Source organism: Python bivittatus, unplaced genomic scaffold (assembly GCF_059951505.1).
Source record: "Python bivittatus isolate LINGU-HERP-01145 unplaced genomic scaffold, Pbiv_v1 ctg000020_np1212, whole genome shotgun sequence".
NCBI classification, from domain to species: Eukaryota; Metazoa; Chordata; class Lepidosauria; order Squamata; family Pythonidae; genus Python; species Python bivittatus.
In genome coordinates this window covers 114,692,361-114,711,757 of record NW_028277030.1, presented here as the reverse complement: position 1 = coordinate 114,711,757, position 19,397 = coordinate 114,692,361, and the positions used below count along the sequence as shown (strand labels likewise).

Below are 19,397 nucleotides of genomic sequence, written 5' to 3'. Positions count from 1 at the left end.
AAATTCCTGCCAGCTTCCCCATTGATTTTGCTTGTCAGAAGCCTGCAGTGAAGGTCGCAAATGGTGATCATGTTACTGCAGGATGCTGTAACTGTTGTAGTTGTAAACTGGTTGCCAAGTGCCCAAGTTGCGATCATGTCACTGTGGGGATGCTGCGATGGCCACAACTTCAAGGACCAGCTATAAGTCTCCTTGTTCAGCACCATAGTAACTGAATGGTCACTAAACAAATGGTTGTTAACTGAGGACTACATGTACATTAATTTTTCTTGAAGAATGGTCACTGCTAGATTTTGTGTCTTACATTGCCTTCCATACATCCTCCAACTCTGCTTCTGAGACTTGGAGGAACACATTTCGGGGGTGTGGTCAGAGGATCAGGGGGAGGAAAACATGGGAAACTCCCACTATGTGAGAGTAATATAATGCTTACAGTGTTGACCCAGGGGCAGGGAGACCCAGGTTCTATTTACTTTCAGCCACAGAATCTCACAAGTGATTTAGATAGTCAGTCCCTCTCAACCAAATCTACTTCACAGTGTTATTGTTGGAAAAATAGGGCAAAGGAGTGCTATGTATGCCATCTCACACTCCTGAATATAGCTTATAAATCAAGTAAGGCCACTTACATTATGTTGGATAGAACACATGATTTGAGGACATTTCCTTTCATACTGCATGTACCACACAAATAAGGATCAGCATTTCATCAGAATAGACGTTGAAGCTACTTCTATAACTTTAACCTTGGTGTTACACTCTAGACAGTAACACCAAGAAATGGCTTTTTCTGAAGAGATGACCTGGTTTTTAATAATTCTGATTGAGTTTTATAGGATAATAATCTGACGGGGAAACAATTTCCTTTTTTTCAAACAGTGCCTGGTGGAAGCCTTGCAGTGTTCAGGTGCTTTCTGATTTTACCTGTATCCTAGTCCATGATTAGGATCCTCTGTTAAGTATATGATTAAAAGGATTTGAAGTATTTTTCTTGATATAGTTTGAAAAACATCATTATTTAACATGCTTTAAGTCTAAATGCATAGTCTTCATATTTTTCATATTAAAAACTCACATATTTCTAAATATACGGACAGATGGAAGACAGACTTTAAGCCACATGCCTATTTCTGACTTTTTTTTTTAACGAACAGATAAATTTATAGCTTATTAAATTATTAGACAGTTTTAGCAATGTGTAAAATGAAATTTATGCTGCAAGAATATATATTGCAATATCCTGATTTAGAACTTGGCCATATCTTGAGTCACATGGCACAAATGAGAAGGAGGAATTTTTGTTATTTCAAAGAAAATAGAAATGTTTGACCTTGTCCTGAAACCATTAGCTTATATGTATCAGACAAAAGCATGTTCAAGCCCATTTTCCAGGTGCTTATAGGTCTAAAGCAACTTGCATTCATTTATGCATTATATTTTTTGTTTTTCTCCTGTCCTCAACAGAGGGAAGTGAGAGTTGCATGTGACATAACAAATAATATCTTGCGCAGCAATGATTCACACATAATTCACACAAGGCAATTCCAGTCCGGGGCTCAGGTGGCCTGATTATCAATGTTCCTAACCTCAAAGTGCTAGTGATCAATGCCAAATCTGTCTGTAACAAGTCCTTGACTATCCATGACTTGGTGGTGCACAAACAGGCAGACCTGAATAAAATGATGTACCATTGGTATATGACACCAGGACAATTATCTAGAATGTATAAAGGTACTTCAAATCATTGTTGGAAATGTGAACAAGAAGGGTCATTTTATCATGCTTGATGAACATGCAAAAAAGCTAGAAGCTTTTGGGTTCAGATATGTACACTGATTCAGAGGATTTTAAAGATTAATACACAACTGAAACCAGAGGTTTTCCCCTTGGGACTGATGGATAAACAGTTGGAAAAAAGTCATGGAACTTTGTTTTTATATATGATAACTGCAGCAAGATTATTGTACGTACAAAGATGGAAAGATTTGCCAATACCTACAACAGAGGAATGGTTGGTGAAGATGATAGAACTTGCCGAGATAGCCAAATTGATTAGAGAAAAGACAATACATTTATTGCTGACTGGAAACCCCTTATGGACTTTTTGTGTAAAACAGGAAAAAATGAATTTATGGTCTATGGTTTTGATGATTAGATTATAGAAAGAAGAAAGTCACAATGTAACTTTAGAGAAAAGGTAAATCTACTTATAATTGATGTAACTGCTGTAAAGATTAGAAGCCACTTCTTTATATCTTTTTTCTTTTTTTTTCTTTTTGCACTTTAGCTTTCTCTTTTATTTCTTCCTTTTTCTTTTTTCCTTCTTACTCTATTTTAGTTTGTATTAATTTTTACTCTTGTTTTTAATAAAATTATATTAAATAAAAGACAAATAGGCAGACCTGGCATGTATAACTGAGACCTGGCGGGGCAAGGGGGGCAATGCAGCCATACCTGAAATTGACTCTACCGAGTTTCAGGTCATGCGCCAACTTCAGGGCCAAGACTGGGGAGGAGGAGGGTCTTGATCTGTTGTAAGTCCTTATATGTGATCAGGGCTACTGTTCCTAAGGTAATGGTGTATGAGTGCCTGTATGTTGGGTTGGGCCATATGAACAAACTGGGAATCCTGCTAGTGTACCGGCCACTCTGATCTCTGCCAGGCTCCCTCTCTGGGCTTCTGGATCTGGTCTCTAGGCTGGTGGTGGAGACCCCTTGCAGGTTGATGCTGAGGGTCTTCAATCTCCATACCATGGAGTATGGCTTCCAGAGCAGCCATGGGCATGTCCCACCTAATCTCTCACCTGACATACATAGGAGGGCATGTGTTAAACTCATTTTGACCTTGGAGCAGCTGATTTGAATGTGGAGGGAATTTCTTTTTTCCCTTTCCTGGTCCAAATGGTGTACAACATTTGTATACCACCCAGAGTCACTTTTTGTGAGATGGGCGTCCATATAACTTTGATTAATTGATTGATTGATTGATAGAAAAGAAAGAGGAAGGGAGGGAGGGAGGGAAAGAAAGAGTTTGACAACCACCACCCACCTCTGCAGGGCAGGATCTATTCAACTGATCTGCTCCCAGCATCTAATGGAACTAGATGGTTTCTGGCAGGCACTTGAGGAGTTTCCCAATGATTTGGCAGCTGAATCTGTTGAAAGCCTGGTTGATCACTGGCAACAGGGGATTTGATGAAATCACCCCCATGCAGCCTCTCTTCATTGGCTGGTCCTGGTTGTTTCTTAGTCTAATGAGGACCTCTGGAAAGTGAAGCAACAGAAGCAGCACCTAGAGCTTCAGCAGAGAAAAACAAAAAGTGGGTCTGACCAAAGAACAGATACAAGCCTATCTTCAGGCCTATACCTTGGCTATAAGAGGCAAAACATCTTTACTTCTCCCTTATTGCATCAACAGCAGCCTTGCTTAGGGTAGCTGATTTCCTTTGTATATATGATAACTGCAGCAAGAACTCCCACCTGGTGACTATGACAAGTTAGCTAAGCTCTTTGAGGACAAAGTTGCTTGTATTCATTCCAGTTTGGTTCCACATTGCCAGATTCCAGGATGTTGAGTGGGCTACTGTCTTGCCATGATACCTGGGTCTCTTGGTCTGTAACCTGCAATGAAATGGATAGGGTGGCTTCTAGGAAATTTTCTGCCGCTTGCAGGCTGGATCCTTGCCCCTCCTGGCTTCTGCAAGCAAGCAGAAGCAGAGGTGGTTATCTGGAACAGGGAGGTGGTTAATACCTCATTGCAGGAGTAGGAGTTGCTGGCAGTCTGAGTTGTGTTTCCATCCTTAAGATGCTCTCCTTGGATCTACAGATGTTATATAACTACTGCCTGGTCTCCATTATCTGGACCCTTTCCCAACAGGGTTTAGACCTATAGATGGGACAGAAATGGCATTGGTCACTGAAGTGGATGACCAATGTGGTGGGTATGTGCCTGTCCTGGACCTCTAAGTCTACCTCTGTGGCTTTGGTACCATTGGCCATAGCACCCTACTGGACCATATGCAGTGAATGGAGTTTGAAGGGATTGTACTATAGTGGTTCCTCCCCTTCCTTAGTGGATGCTTCCAGATGGGGGGCCAGGAGAGGTCAGCCTGGTAGTCACTTCCTTATGGAGTGCTATGGGGTCACTCTTCTCCCCTGTACCTTTTAATATCTACATGAAGCCATTGAAGGAGGTCATTTGACGTTTGGAGGTTCAATATCATAAATAGACTTTACATCATGACTTTGGGCCATGTTGGAGATGCCACTGAAGTCCTCTCCTGGTACCTAGAGGCTGTGAGGTTCTGGAACAAGCTCAAACTGAACCCAAGCTAGACAGAGCTACAGTTTATCCATGAGGATTGTGTTTCCTCCAGTGCTATCTCTTGATGGGAAGGTATTACCTCTGAAGGAGCAGGTGCATGAATTGGAAACATAGCTCCTACTAGTTGGAAGCTGCAGCCAGGGGTGCTTTGTCCAGCTTTGGCTGATACGCTAGTTGCAGCTCTGCAGGGTGGGAAGACCTTGCTACCATGGTTAATTCCCTTATCACTACCCATCTGGACCATTGAAACATGTTCTACTTGGGGCTGCCTTTAAAAACCACTTGGAAAATGCACATAGTCTAAAATACAAATACCTGTGTACTCACTAACACCAGGCATTGGGAGTAGATAACTCCTATACTATAGGCCCTGTACTGGCTACTGCAATATAAAGGGCTACTTTTAATCCATAAAGTAGACACCACTTTATGGCTTGACACCAAGTTGACTTCAGGACTGCATTCTTTAGCTACGTGATCTTTCCTGGGTGGAAAGTGCAGGCCTTTTGGAATAATTTCCTGATTGAAATTAGATTGGCTTCCTCCGTGTCTTCCATAAGCAGTTTAAAGCAGTTCTTCGGTAGAGCATTTGGAAACTGCCATAATTTACTGTTATTTTCTCTTTTTTTCCTACTATGTTTTATTTCTAAATAAAAATTGTGGACATTTTAGCTGCATATGTCTGTCTGAACTGCTGAGAGTCCTTATTTGGATTGCAGTGGGATATCAGTATAATAAATAAAGGAGCAAAATCCACATTGCCCTTAAATATATGCTCCACAGGGAGCTCTGCATATCTTAGTTCTGCTATATTTTCACACTGTCATGGGTCACTCATAGTATTTTGACACATACAATTAGCATTTTGGCACAGAAAAATAGTTTGAATCTGGTGAGTGATCATCTTCCTTTCCATCAATTTCAAAATTCAGTGAATATGCAGGGAGCATTTTGAGCCTGTGGTTAGTTATCCTACAGCTTACTAGTAAGAGAGTACGTAGAATGTAATTCAATCAGTGCCCCATTCTAAGCTTTGGTAGCTCCTGGTGCAACAAAAATCTAAACCAGACCCCGTGCAGAAAGGAAATGTTTGTGCTATAAAAATTTCTTGCATCCATATTTGTCAGTATTTTGATGCCTTTGAGGATTTGCAAAAAAATAAGTCTATTTATTTGCTTTATACCCCGCCTTTCTACTCCAGCAAGTATTCCAAGTGGCTAACAAAATTCAGCAGCAAAAATGAAATATAAAAAGTTTAAAACACAGATTAAAATAAAAAAGATAATTTAATATTTTTAAAATATAAAAATCATTTAATAATTGAAACCTTGGCAAAAGAGAGGCTTCTTCGCAGGTTTTGTGAATACTGAAGAAATAGTGGGCCAGGGCAGCTTCTCAGACTATTCTTTTCATAGACGAGGCAGCGTTACTACCTGGGGGAAGCTACGCAAGGGAGAGTGATTGTAACAGATGCACTCGGAAGTATTGAAATCCTCTGAAGACTTCCCAGCCATTTTGCAATATTCTTCTGTTCCATTTAAAATCCCTTCTGAAATGTGAAGGTTAAATGCTCGTGTGTTGCCAAGATGGCTTTGAGGAGTGAGGAGTTACGTTCTGCACATTAGAAGAGTTAAGCTCTAGAAAACAGATGCTGGACATTTGAAAAGGGGAGAGAGAATCATGGCTGGCTTGATCCATGAGTTAGGAAGCAAAACACAAGTTCCTGCTAATGGTTTGAAGAAATGCAGCCATTCAGTACAGGTTTACAGCAGTTTAAAATAAAGCAGAATAGGGTTGAAAATCAACTCAGCTCCTGAAAGCAGGTGACATTATGAACTGTGGACTGGACTGTATACTTAGTCACTGTTACTGAAAAGAAGAGGAAGATTGATTAAATCCACATTTCTGTAAGGCATGCAGAGTTGTTATACATCTATAAATACAGGTGATTCTTTACTTAAATAGCGTGGGCTAATTTTTTGGAAAGATAATATCTGTGCCCACTTAATTTTAGAAACTTAATCTCTCTCTCTCTCTGCACACATACATACATGCACGCACATGACCATAGCTCAACAAACACCTTTCCTGCTTTCCCATGTATCTGGCCAGTCTCGGCTAACAAGGCAAAACACAGCAAGAATATATTTCCCAGAATACAGGCTCAGATAAGGAGATTATTGCAGTAAAACTATAAGGCTTTTATGAAAAAATCCCAGCAGTTATTGTGTATCATATGTGAGCTCTCTTAATAAAATCAGATTTCTTGCACTTCTTTTTCCCACCTAAAGAGCTAGAAGAAGATCTCTTTTGGGTGGAAAATAACAGTTTCTATCTGCTCTTGGTTTGGGTAGCGGCCAGTTCTGGTTTTAAATGGTTTGCTTTTGACTTTGTGAGCACTAATAAGTGTTAATGCTATTCCATTGTATATGTATTTGGGGAAATCTTGTGTTGAAATGATTATATGTCTGAAATGGTTTTTGTACTTTATATTCTTTCAGTGTGTGTCTTAGAATTTATAATCCATTGAAAATAAGTAAGGGCATATACAGGAAATGGAAAAAGGGACAGGTCAGAAAATACAGTGCAGAAAGATAGCTAAAAACTGTAGAGCTGATATCTGGAAAGTGAAAACTCAGAATGAGCTGAAGTCAGTGAAGGATCCTAAGAATAGCAAAAGGGGCTTATTTAGATATGTTCAAAATAAAAGATAAAAGTAAGCGAAAAGAATCAGTAAACCATATGCTCAGTGAAGACAGCAACACATTAACCAATAACAAAAAGAAGAACTGCTTGGTTCCTGTTTTGGTTCAGTCATCTACAACAGAAAGGGTACTGTGAAAGGAATTTGTAAAGAACCAGATTAAGGAACAAGATTGAAGTTTGAAATTGATAGAAACGTAGTCAGAGAATGCCTCCTTATTTGAATGAGTTGAAATCTCCAGGACCAAATTAATTGCTTCCTAGGATACTAGATGATGGTCTGGCCTTGAGATCCGTGAAGTGCCAGTTGACTGGAGAGAAGCGTGTGTCCCCATCTTCAAAGCAGTGGAGGAAGAATATCCAGCAAACTACAGACAATGGAGTTGGTCATTGATTCCTGGAAAGATTCTAAAACAGATTGTAAAGAGATAAACTGCAAAATTATTAGAGGTCACCACAGATTTGTCAAAAATAAAACTTATCAAGTAGCCAGATCTCATTTTTTGATCAGATGGAAACGCTGTAAACATAATATATCTTGATTTCAGCAAAGCGTTTGACAAAGTACCCCATGAGGTTCTGATCAGCAAGCTATTTAAGTGTGGGCTGGATGACATGACAAGTGAATATATAACTGGCTCAAATCGTACCGGAAGAATGCTCATCAGTGAATTCTCATCAAATTGGAGAGTATTATCAAATAGACAGGCTTAGATCTTCCATTGTTCAGTATTATCATGAATGATTTAGATGGAAAGGTTGAGAGAATGCTTACCATATGTGTGATTTATTTGTTACATTTATATCCCACCTTTCATTCAGGAGCAAAAGGTGGTATACGTAGTTCTTCTTCTTTCCATTTTTCTCCATAAGAATCCTGTGAGGTTGGTTGGGCTGAGAGAAGGAATGACTGACTCATAGTCTTCCAGGGAGCTTTTATGGCTGAGGATGGACTTGAGTCTTGGTCTGTCTGGTACCAGTCCAACATTTTAACCACCAGGGATAGCTAATACCCTAGAAAATGGAAATGTTGTTAAAAAAACACGCCATTCATAAACAATGCACACATTAAAACAATATATTATACAACAATATAATACAATACAACTAAGTACAGGAGGGTGGAGGGGTAAAATTATAAGAAAACCAAAAACATTAGCAAAGCAAGCAGATCATTGCACAGCTTTCATCAGCTTAGAAATAGGTAGCCACAGTAGCTGGGGTAAAAGGAAGAGGAAGACCCCAATGTCATATTCCATCCCTCCATCTTCTGAAGCGGGGGACCAATCAATCCCAACCCCATGAATATCATCCCAGGAGTCTAGGTTAATTTATCAGGATCCTCTCTATTTAATTATATAGAAAGGCTCCAGTAAAGATTTATCATTAGTAGTATTAGTGAAGTTCTCCTTAAATCACTGCTGTATCATCATGTTCCTCAATAATCTCTTGTTTTTAAATCCTAAAGTATCTTGTACTCCTTTAATTAAAGTTTGTGGTTATTCCCTTAAATCTTCCCTGATTAACTTACTGTCTAACATTTATCTGCTGTACCTTCAAGCGTTTTTGTTAATATTTGCTCAGATCAATTGTATATAATGTCAGGGTGTTTATAAATTCAATCCATTCTTTTAAATTAAGCAACTAAACAGTGTAAATACACAGAATAAATGACCTGAGTATTCTTAAAGTTACATTTTAGGGACTGACTGGGAGATTTACAAAATGGAGACGTGACATTCTTTGCAATTATACTTCCATTAAAATGAAGGAAAGTTGATTACAATATCTCCTTTTTTATCTATATGCAAATGAAGAAAGAAGACTAGGAAAGATTTCCTGTAGCTAATATGACAGCCCAGAGAACATTTTTCTTGTGATGTTGATGTTGCTAGTGATACGTCTAGCCAGAGCCAGTATGTATTCAGACACTATTCAACATCTGCTGAGTAGGGGCAGGCAGGACATCACACGAGTGGGCAAAATTAACTTTCTGAGGTTTTTAAAAATTCCCACCAGCATACATACATACATCATTGGGACGTTCATTTGCATCCTTTCATATTCATGCTTGTTCCTTATGGGTAAAACATCATGCATAGTGCTGAAAAGGAATAAGAAAAAGTGAGCTAAAAAAGCGCATACTGTATATTAGAAAAAGAAATCCACCTAAATCTAATTTACACCAACATCATTCACTATAACTCTTCATACCTATCTAGTAAACCATTTCCATCCCGTTCATACACTGTCTTTGATTCTTTACATTTCCCACTTCTTTTTTAGTATTAACTCCATCAAATCAGTCTATTCAATCTTTGCCTTCTTCAGTATACTTGTACTGATAGTACTGATACAGTATACTTTGTAATGATTACTCCTTTTTTATTCCGTCCACATTCATTTGACACCTATTCATTCTTGACCCTGTATCTTGTTTTGCCACACACACTTTTTAAGAACCCTGTTCCCTCTATTTTTAACTTTCAAGTTTCTCCTGACCTACCCGGTTCCTATTTCCATATAACAAAATGAGCAGAAGCACACTCTTTATGTACTGTACACCCGTTGTTCCTTCTTTCATGCAAATCATTTTCATTTGCAGATGGACCACTAATAGTGCCTCTATATTTTAATTTTGTTTTGGAACCATCGGTTCATCAAAATAAAATTTCCAGAAAAGTCATTTACAAAGATGGAGAGCTCTCCACACACATCTTCAGAAATTTAGTTTGGTTGATATATGGAGACAAATTGAACTTAACAAGGATATACATTCCTTTCAATTCCTCACAGTACATGTTCTTATTTGGATTATTTTTAATATCCTGATCTGCAAGTAATTTGATTGAAAACTATTCTGTGGATTCAATTACAAGAGTCAGTTACATTCTGATTGGGGTTTTATAGGAAATGTCAAGTTGGTGTTAGGGAGTATTTTAATAATTATTAGAGGATCCTAAGTTTTGCTGATCAACAACAAAAAGAATAAAAAGATTTTTTTCCCAAATAGATAAGTGAGCAATAAATAGGATTGTTTAGGAAGTGTTTAAAGCCTTTGTAAAGGTAATAGTATGACATATACCTCATGGAAGAAAAAAATAAAATAACTTTACCATAGTAATTTGGAAAAGAATGTAAAGGAAACTTGAATATGTAAGCAGGTAATTATATTTTGAAATTAGCCCTTTTAGACTTGCTTGGTTGGCAGTTAATCAGTTGTATGCTTTGGATATGGAGTACTTATTAAAGCATATTAATATATTAAGGAGGAGAGCCTTTTCTGTCATGGCACCTGCCCACTGGAATGCTATCCCACTGGAGATCAGATTGGCTATGTTCCTGTTGGCCTTTTGTAGGGCCCTAAAGATGTCACTCTGTGCTCAAACCTGGGGCCCCAAGTGTTGGACAGAGCTTGTGCTTGGTTATGTTGAATGTCGGAGTGTGGCTTTCTGATCTTTTGGGGGGGGGCACTATAGGTTTTATATTTTGTATATGTTTTTATTATTTTTAATATTGTAAGCCACCCAGAGTCGCATGTGAGATGGGCAATTATATGAATCGATTAAATGAATACACAATATAAATAAAAAATAAATATAAATAGCAGACAAATTGGAGACAATGGGAAAAAATAGGTTAATTGTTGGCTTCTCAACTGAAACAGTTGAAATGGTGTAATATAATACCCACAATGTAAAATTCAGGGGGGAAAAAATTTCTGATATTTATTCAGATCTATATAGTACAAATGTGGAGATACCTGTGGAACAGATGAATAATTTTGCAAATGGAGTAAACATTTCTCACCTTCATTCAAAAGATTTAGCTGCACTTCTAATGCTGTGGGAAATAGTTGACACAATTGAATCTGTAGCATCCAGGAAGGTCCATGGGCCACAGAATACTATAAAAATCATAAAGAGGGCTTGGCTCCTATACTGTTCAGAGATATATAAGTGTTTTGAAAAAAAGTCCCTTATCACTCTGTGAGGTGTTGATTAATGGATTGATTATGTACCATTAAGTCGGTGCTGACTCTTAGCAACCACATAGATTTTCTCCATGACTGTGAGGCTTATATAATGGTTATACAGTAACAGGGAAGGACCCAACAAATTGTGCAAGTTATCATCCAGTATCTGACTACAATCTGGATGAAGATTTCCAAAGGTATTACAATCAGTAATTTATCTTGCAGTCTGGTTTCTTGGAAAGAAAACCAATCTCCTGTTAATATTAGATTATTATTAGATATTTTGGCAGTATAGTTAGAGAATTATGAAACACCTCAAGTGGCTTCATAAAATCTGAAAAAGCCTTTGACAAGTTATAAAAATGGATTTCCATCAAATTCTATTTCTTAGATTCAGATTTATCACCCTAGTCTTTCTGCTCAAGTACTCATGCTTGCTGGGCAATTCTGGGAGTTGAAGTCCACATATCTTAGAGTTGCTAAGGTTGAGAAACGCTGCTCCAGGAAGAGTAGAGACTAACAACTCACCTCAGCCTCACCAGCAGATCTCACAGCAAGTGGGCCCTGTTTGGCTGGGCTGCACAGACAGTGCCCAGAGGCTTCTTAGGCTGAGCAGCACCGCCTTCATGGAGTTGTCATCCAGTTTGAGGCAGATGCTGCTTCTGAGTTGGCACAAGGCTTTCTGGGCAGAACCAGTGGGGAGGGAAGGCTGGTGTTGCCCAAGGAAGAAGAAGAAGCAACGAAGAGGGACCAGGTCTGGCCATCCTGTTGTAGGTTCTCTCTGTCAGGCAAGGAGTGGAAAAGATGACAAGCAAGCAAGCAGGATCATAGACTCGTAGAGTCATAGAATCATAGAATCGAAAGGGATTTTGGAGGTCTTCCAGTTGAATCTTCTGGCTGGGGCAGGAATCCTCATATCATCTCAGACAAATTGTTGTCCAGCCTTTGCTGAAAAACCTCCAGTGATGGAGCACTCAGAGTTTCAGGATTTAACTAGTATCATGTCTCCCCTTAGCCTTCTTTTCTTTAGACCAAACATACCTAGTTCTTTTCATTGTACTTCATAGGATTTAGATTCAAGCTAACCCTAACCTTCTCCTCATTGCTTTTCTTTGCAGTCTTTTCAGTTCCTTAGCATCTTTCTTGTATTGCAGCAACCAGAACCTGACACAGTATTCCAGGTCAGTCTGATCAATGCAGTATAGTCTGGAACTATCACTTCCTATGATTTTGATCTTTATTGACGCATTAGCTGTTTTGGCAGCTGCAGCACACTACTGGCTCATGCTCAATCTGTAGTCTACAGATTATGAAGAAAGATCTGGGCATCCTACTTCTGAGCTACTGCTGAGCCAGGTACCATCTATCTCGTACTGATGCATCTTGTTTTTTTCTCTCTCTAACTGCAGAGTCCTAAACCCTACATTTCTCACCATTAAGCAGTCTCTCAATTCTATCAATATCCTTTTGCACTTTGTGCCTGTCTTCTGAGGTGTTAGAAATCCCCCACACCCTTCTCTGGGGTTTGGAAGTTGGATGATCCCCCACACCCTTCATTTGCAAGTTGGATGATCATCCCTTGTATTCCCTTGTCTGTCATTCATGAAGATGTTGAACACTGGGCCTGAGGTATCTCTTCCGGATACCTCCCTCCATGTTGATATAGAACCGTTAAAGACCATACATTGGGTCAACCAGCTGTAAAACTATCTGATAGTGGGACCATGCATCCCACATTGTTGCATTTTATCAAAAGGGATGCAATGGTCAACTTTATAGAATACCTTACTGAAGGCTAAATACACTACATCCACAGTATTCCATTGGTCTATTAAATCTAGTAATTTTATCCAGAAAGCAATAAGATGTGGCTGGCATGTTTAACAAACCCATGCTAGCTTCTAACAATTACCTTGCTCTAAATGCTTCATGATATTTTCTAGAATTTTTCCAGTTAGGAAGGAAGGATTGAACCAAGCAAGGAAAGAGAAGAAGAGGGAAAGGGAACAAGAAGATTCCAAAGGGAAAAAATAGCTCTTTGCTCAAGGAGAGAGAAGAAAAAGAAAAGTGGGAATTTGGCAGATCTTAATGAGATGGATTTCATAGGCTATATCATTCCAGGTATGATCTTGAAAAGGTATCATCCTATTAGTAAAACTGACTATTGGTGCTCTGGTTACTGAAAAAGGCTACAGGCTAAATAGTCAAAGTGAAATGGCTGTTTTGCAGCTCTGATTTGTTTTACAGTAAAGTATATCTATTAAAGTTATGTTTAATGGCATGCTGTGCTACTCTTCAATTTGTTCATTTTTTACTCACTTTTGTATCTGTGTAGAATTGTAGAGTTGGAAGGACTGGTCAGACCAACCATCTGCAGTGTGCAGAGAAACCATTTATACCATCCTTGAGAGGTTGTTGCCCAACCTCTTATTAAAATCCTCCAAAAATCGAGAATCCACAAACTTCATAGGTAGATTGTTCCACTGATGTACAGATCTTACTATCAGAAAGCCTTTCCTTAGAGTTAAGTGAAATCTAGTAGTTGCAAGTTGTTATTTCTTATCCTAGTTTCTGTAGCCGTGGAAAATAGTTCATGAACATCTTTCCTGTAGTTTCCTTTTAAGTACCTGAAGACAGTTTTCCTTAAGTTGTCTTTTCTTCAAACTGAATATCACACGTTCCTTCAGACTGTCCTTATATAGTGAATGTCCTGAGGTCCCTGTGCCATTTTTGTTGACCTCAACTGGTCTCTTCAAGCTGTCAATATGTTTCTGGAAATGGAGTGCTCAGAATCATACCATATTCCAGGCGTGGTCTCATTACTGCCAAGTAGACAGGAATACAGTAATGACTTCACATGTCTTTGATACAGTGATGCTTCTACTATAGCCCAGAACTGTGTTCTACTTCTAGCAACTAACTCATGTTTCTGTCTCATCTTCAGCTTGTTGTCAATGTCCATACCCAAGTCCTTTTCCAACTAGTGTTTCCAAACCATGGATCCCCCCATCTTGTCTATGTATCCTACTTTTTTCTCCCTAAATTTAATACCCTTACATTTCCCCCCCTCAAATGATATTTTATTCCCCTCAGACAGTCTTCCAGCCTACCCAGGCTCTTTCTGTCATCCTGGGTATTGGCCAGACTTCCCAATTTTATGTGATTTACCAAACTGATAAGCAGCTCATCATACAGAACACTAACAAAAATGTTCAATAATATTGGCCTCAATTACCGAAACCTGTAGTTACTGCTGCCCAACTTGATGTAGAACCATTAATGTTGACTTTCTGATGAAGCCAGCCAGCCAGCCAGTTAGTTGTGGGCCCCCTTACTGAGTGCTATCCAAACCCCACTCCATCAGCTTGTCAATGAGAATGTCATGTGGAGCCTTTTAAAAGCTTCAGTGCTGTGGCCCTTCATCTGATTAGTCATCATGTGAACCTTGTTACAATTTGAGTTTGAGACTTTTGAGATACATGGGTGGTTTCCTTTTTTCCTTCTCCCTTCAATTTCATTTTGGTTACAGTGGGGGAAAAAATACACAATCCTGGGTATAAATATGAACCACTCCTATTAAAATATACTAAAGATCACTGCTAAATAAATAAATTGGAACCGATGCAGCATATAGCCTCTACGGGAAGGTGCCAGACACACATGATTTCTTTTTTCCCCCATGGGTCTTGTGATCTGCTGATGCTTTCTCCTGTTCTCTTCTAGCAGTTAGGGTGTGCAAAAGAGAAGAGGAGGACTGTTTAGTTTATTCTGTACCTCCCAAAGGAGCAATGCCATCTTCCTAAATGTTGCTGCCAGGATGGTTTGATGGGGAGCATACCTTGTGGGTAGGATCTGGGTAAAAGGACAACTGCGATCATGAAGTTCTCCATTTCTTTTTTATGAAAAGTCCAGTAACGGAACAGTATTTTCTGCAATAATTTGCAATTCTACAAGTTTGTTTTTCTATATCCATTTTAGATTTTTTTTTTAAAAAAATTTAAAGTCTGTATTGGATTTGGTGATGAGTAGGATGTTTTAAATCTAGAGACATGAAAATCTATAAAGGGTCAATTTGTGTGTGTGTGTACTTTCTACTCAGTACTCCTCCCAGTTCCTTGGAGAAAAGTTTAAAAAAAGAAAGAAAATCTTCCTTCATCTTCTCATTACTGTTCAGATCCCTCCATATCACTGAAACCCAATAGTTATAAACATTACTATGATTCAGCTCACAAATATCCCTGCATGCAAAAAGATGAGTGGGGAAATAGTGAATTATTGCTTTACAAGTAAAAAGTTATGACCACTTTTTATGAACAATTATGGTAAAATACATAAAAAATTTATGAAATTATTATGAGCATTATCTATGTCTTTTTAATGAGACCAAGTCATAAAACTATGCACTTTGACCATACGCCATTTGCTTACCAAATTAAAGTTCTCTACTGTAATACATTTGAGGGTATTGCTTGTGGTTTATTGGGGGTCGTTTTCTTTTGCTCTGATCTATTTTTGGGACTGACTTTAGGTTTGTCAAATTAATATTAGCTTTAAGTTTCTAATATATAAGATCTGAGTTGCTCCAGTTATCTTGCTTTTGGAAATTACAGCATTGTTTTGCTTTGTTTTGATTTAACTGCAGATTGCCCCAGTGGATTGGTATTTGTACCACTTCTGTTTAAAGTAGTTAGGTATATACCAAAATATATACAGGTAGTCCTCATTTACCAATCACTCATTCAGCGACTGTTCAAAGTTACAACAGTGCTGAAAAAGGAGATTTACGACCAGTCCTTGAAGTTGTGTTGTCACGATGTCCCTGCGATCACATGATTATGATTTGGGTGCTTGGCTACCATCATGCATTTACAACAGTTGCAGTGTCCCACAATCACATCATCACCATTTGTGACCTTAACAGCCAGTTTCTAATAAGAGAGTCAGTGAGGAAGCCAGCAGGAAGTTGCAAGTTGCGATCACATGAAGGCACTCTTAATAACTGCAGATGATTCACTTAATGACTGCAGCCGGAACTGACGTCATAAGTTCATAGAGCGATGTTTCACTTTACAACTGTGTTGCTTAGCGACAGTTACCAGTCCCAATTGCAGTCGGTAAGTGAGGAGTACCTGTATAAAATTTCAGATATTTCTGTGTGCATAGGAATTGATTGAATTTAGAGTAAGAGTAGACCAGGTTTAGGCAATCATTTCAGCCCCAAAGGCCATCCTTGGTGCAGGAGAAGCCTTCATCTCCTTCTTCTCCCACACTGCTACTTTTTCACCAGTAGCATCAGAGAAGTAGCTGTCCTGAGTGGGGTCACTAAGATTGGGAGTGAAAGAAACTTCATTTCCCCTTCCTCCCAGTAATCCTGCTGCAGATGGATGTTTTTCCATTACTGCTGCATACTGCTAATGGCAGTCTTCAAGAGGGTTGCTGGAAGAGAGGGAAGTCTTGTTTCTTTTCTCTCCCAGCGATTCTCCTCTAGGTCACTGCTTCCAGCTGCCAAAAACAGTTGGGAAATGGCAGTCTGCCAGCTGGTGAGGTCAAATGGTGAGAAACGGGATGGGCCTCCCATCTGGGACGTAAGGGAACACGACATTATAAATCCCCCCTTGTGGTTTGAAGGTATGTGAACTGACTTGCTTTCAAAGGGTCTTCATGAGAAAGGCCTGCAAATAGGAAAAGGGGCACAACAGAGAACAAGCTGGTTTTGATGAGCCTTTTATTTAATTTATTTTGTCTTGCTTGCACAGAACAATTTCTTTATGGAGAGGGTGTTGAAATGGTACTGTCTGCTTGTATCCTTTTGACGTTTGTTTCTTCTCGTTCTGCATTTTTAGACCAGATAGCTACAGGGACTGCATGCTATCTAGTCTCACGAGTGAACCGCTTGGCATATATTCTCATTAATCCCTAAAACAGAAACTTTGTTGTGTACTAACAGCAACAGATTAGCTGGCAGGGACTCAGGGTGGCTGCTTCTTCTGAATCCGTATGGGCCCAGCTGCATGAAAAAACAGTTCTTCACATTGTCAAGTTTTTGAGTCACGCCTCTGCTGCCCTCCTTTTTCAAACCTGAAATAGCCAATCATAAATGAAAAGCTTATAGAGAGTACATCATATATAAACAGGATGTTTGTGAGAGGCAGTTCAAAATGTTGCTACGGTTGCCATGGTGCATGGAAAGAGATGATTTTCCTCATGTAGTGTAATATCTGTTTCTGTCCTGAGGGTCACAGATCACCACAACAGATCATCTCTTGTGATAGAAGTTTACTGGAGCCAGTCTCCGACAAGTAGATTGTAAATAGTATGAACTAAGGGTTCCGTTGGGATGCATAGGCAGGCTCTCTTCCAGTCTATATGGCCACTTTCAGAGACCAGAATCCAGACTTTCTGAACAGCCACACTGGCTGTGAGATCTGGGAGATTGCATCTGGAGGAGATTGCTCTAGAATCAGTCGCACAGGACTATTTGGGTGCTTTGGACTGAAAGATGGTGCTCACCTGGAAGAAAGTTCCATTGAACTTTCAATGGAAAGTGGGGCCTGCTTTTGAGAAGACATACAGGATCGCACTCTATTTTCACAAAACATCATCCTCCAGTTTGAGACCCTCTTCCATCACCCTGTGGCACTTTGAATGAATGATGACTATGACTTCTGAATAAAGGTCAAATATAGGACCTAATTGTAAATTGATTTAACTGAACCTTGCAAACAAGTTAGTCATGTTAATAATTTATGGTCTTGAAAAACAAGTTTTTGCAAACTCCTCTGCTTACCTACTGGAAGGTAATTCTTGTCACAAATAACTGAAAGAGAATCCCAAATGAGAAAATGAAAGTTGGATCTGTGTAGCATGGGATGTAGCTGAGTCTCCTCCTTCAGCAAGTTACTATTTTTCAGCCTTAGTTTCTGAATGTAAACTGGAAATAATAGCAGTCTGCCTAATGGGACTGTTGTCAGCATTTCAACCACTAAGAGTTCTATTACTAAAATGGTTTTCTTGGTTGAGTAGCAATGCTTAACTGGAAGTGTGATTATTTTTTTAGTCATTAAGATAATGTTACATGAAGAAACAAAATAGAATATTACATCACAGGCGATGCTTCTATCAAAAATTTCTGAAGAAACTATAGCTAGTTAGGAACTGCTGTAATCATCTTCTGAAATAGGAAATATGAGAAACCACAAAGAACAGTGTCACAGTAATACTGAAGCCTGGCTAAAGCTCAAAAATAGATTAAAGCAGTAGCTTACTCAACTTCAACAGAGTTAGGTGAATTCACTGAAGACAAGCTATTAGTGCTTATTAACTAAAACAGCTGGACAAAGCATCCATATTCATGTACAGCTAATTTTTTGGTATAACAACAGAAATGGATGTGTCTTCAATTTCAGGTAATTTGTAAATTGAGTCATCAAGGATGCATATTAGAGTCAGTTATGATTGAAGTGCTATATAAGGCTAAATAATACTGCAGAGCTGAAGTAGTCAAGGGCTGCATTTGGAATTAGAGGACTGCAAAGTAGGTGGAGCCACATCCCACCAGTGGAAGACTGATGATTTGGAGTTTATTTTGTTATTTTTTTTAACTGTTATATGCCTAATTTGGGGTTCACTCTTAATTGTTTCAAACTTCAAAATGGAAATGAACTGTGCCATCAGTTTTCAGCAAACATGAAGTTTTTAGGGCTGCAAAAAAGGACGTTTGAGAGTTGCAGTTTATTCCTTGTTTTTTAGAGTTATAAAATTACTATTTATTCCATTTTTGCAATCTTGCAACCCTCAACAGTTACAGTGTCACCACAGAATTAAAATGTATAAGCCAACTTGCAAAAACAAAACCAACGTAGGAGAGAAAAATAATGAGAAAAACCAGAGGCACAGGTGATGTTACAGAAAGGCTCTTTGAAAAAGCTCAATTTTTAATAACTTCCTAAAAGCTTCCAAGAAGGGGGCCAGTCTCATCTCAGTGGGGAGCCCATTCTACAGAGAAGCAGCAACTTCTAGCTTCAACTCCCCTGACATCCTGTTAATGTGGGGCCCTCCCTACATCAATCTAATAGGCTGGACCAAATCTGGTCAGAGGAGGTGGTCCCATAGGTACCAAGCCATAAATGGCTTTATAGGTTAAATATCACTTTAAATTCTATTCAGAATCGAACCAATAAGCAGTGCAGAGCTCTCAATATACGTTTAATGTGCTCCTGTCTCAGGAACCAGTTAAGACATGGGCTACTGTATTCTAGTAGACTAATTGTAATTTGCAAGTACCCTTTAAAGGCAGCATCATGTAAAGCACATTGCAGTAGTCTATGTGGGCAGTGATGAGAGCATGAATTAGTGTTGCTAGATCCTCCTGCACCAGGTAAAGATACAGTTGGT

The 19,397-nt window shown here is 38.9% G+C and overlaps 1 protein-coding gene across 17 annotated transcripts in view; it reads left to right on the top strand.

Moving 5' to 3' along the window:
- The window catches only part of TRERF1 (transcriptional regulating factor 1), an 80,905-nt gene that overhangs the window by 22,378 nt on the left and 39,130 nt on the right, over nucleotides 1-19,397 (top strand). Inside the window, exon 1 of one of the 17 annotated variants that reach the window (XM_088147283.1) lies at nucleotides 16,685-16,791. The exons of the other annotated variants lie outside the window; for them this stretch is intronic. The gene's annotated coding sequence lies outside the window, so the exon portion shown is untranslated. Of the gene's footprint in view, nucleotides 1-16,684; nucleotides 16,792-19,397 lie in introns of those variants that run through there. 17 annotated transcript variants of the gene reach the window in all.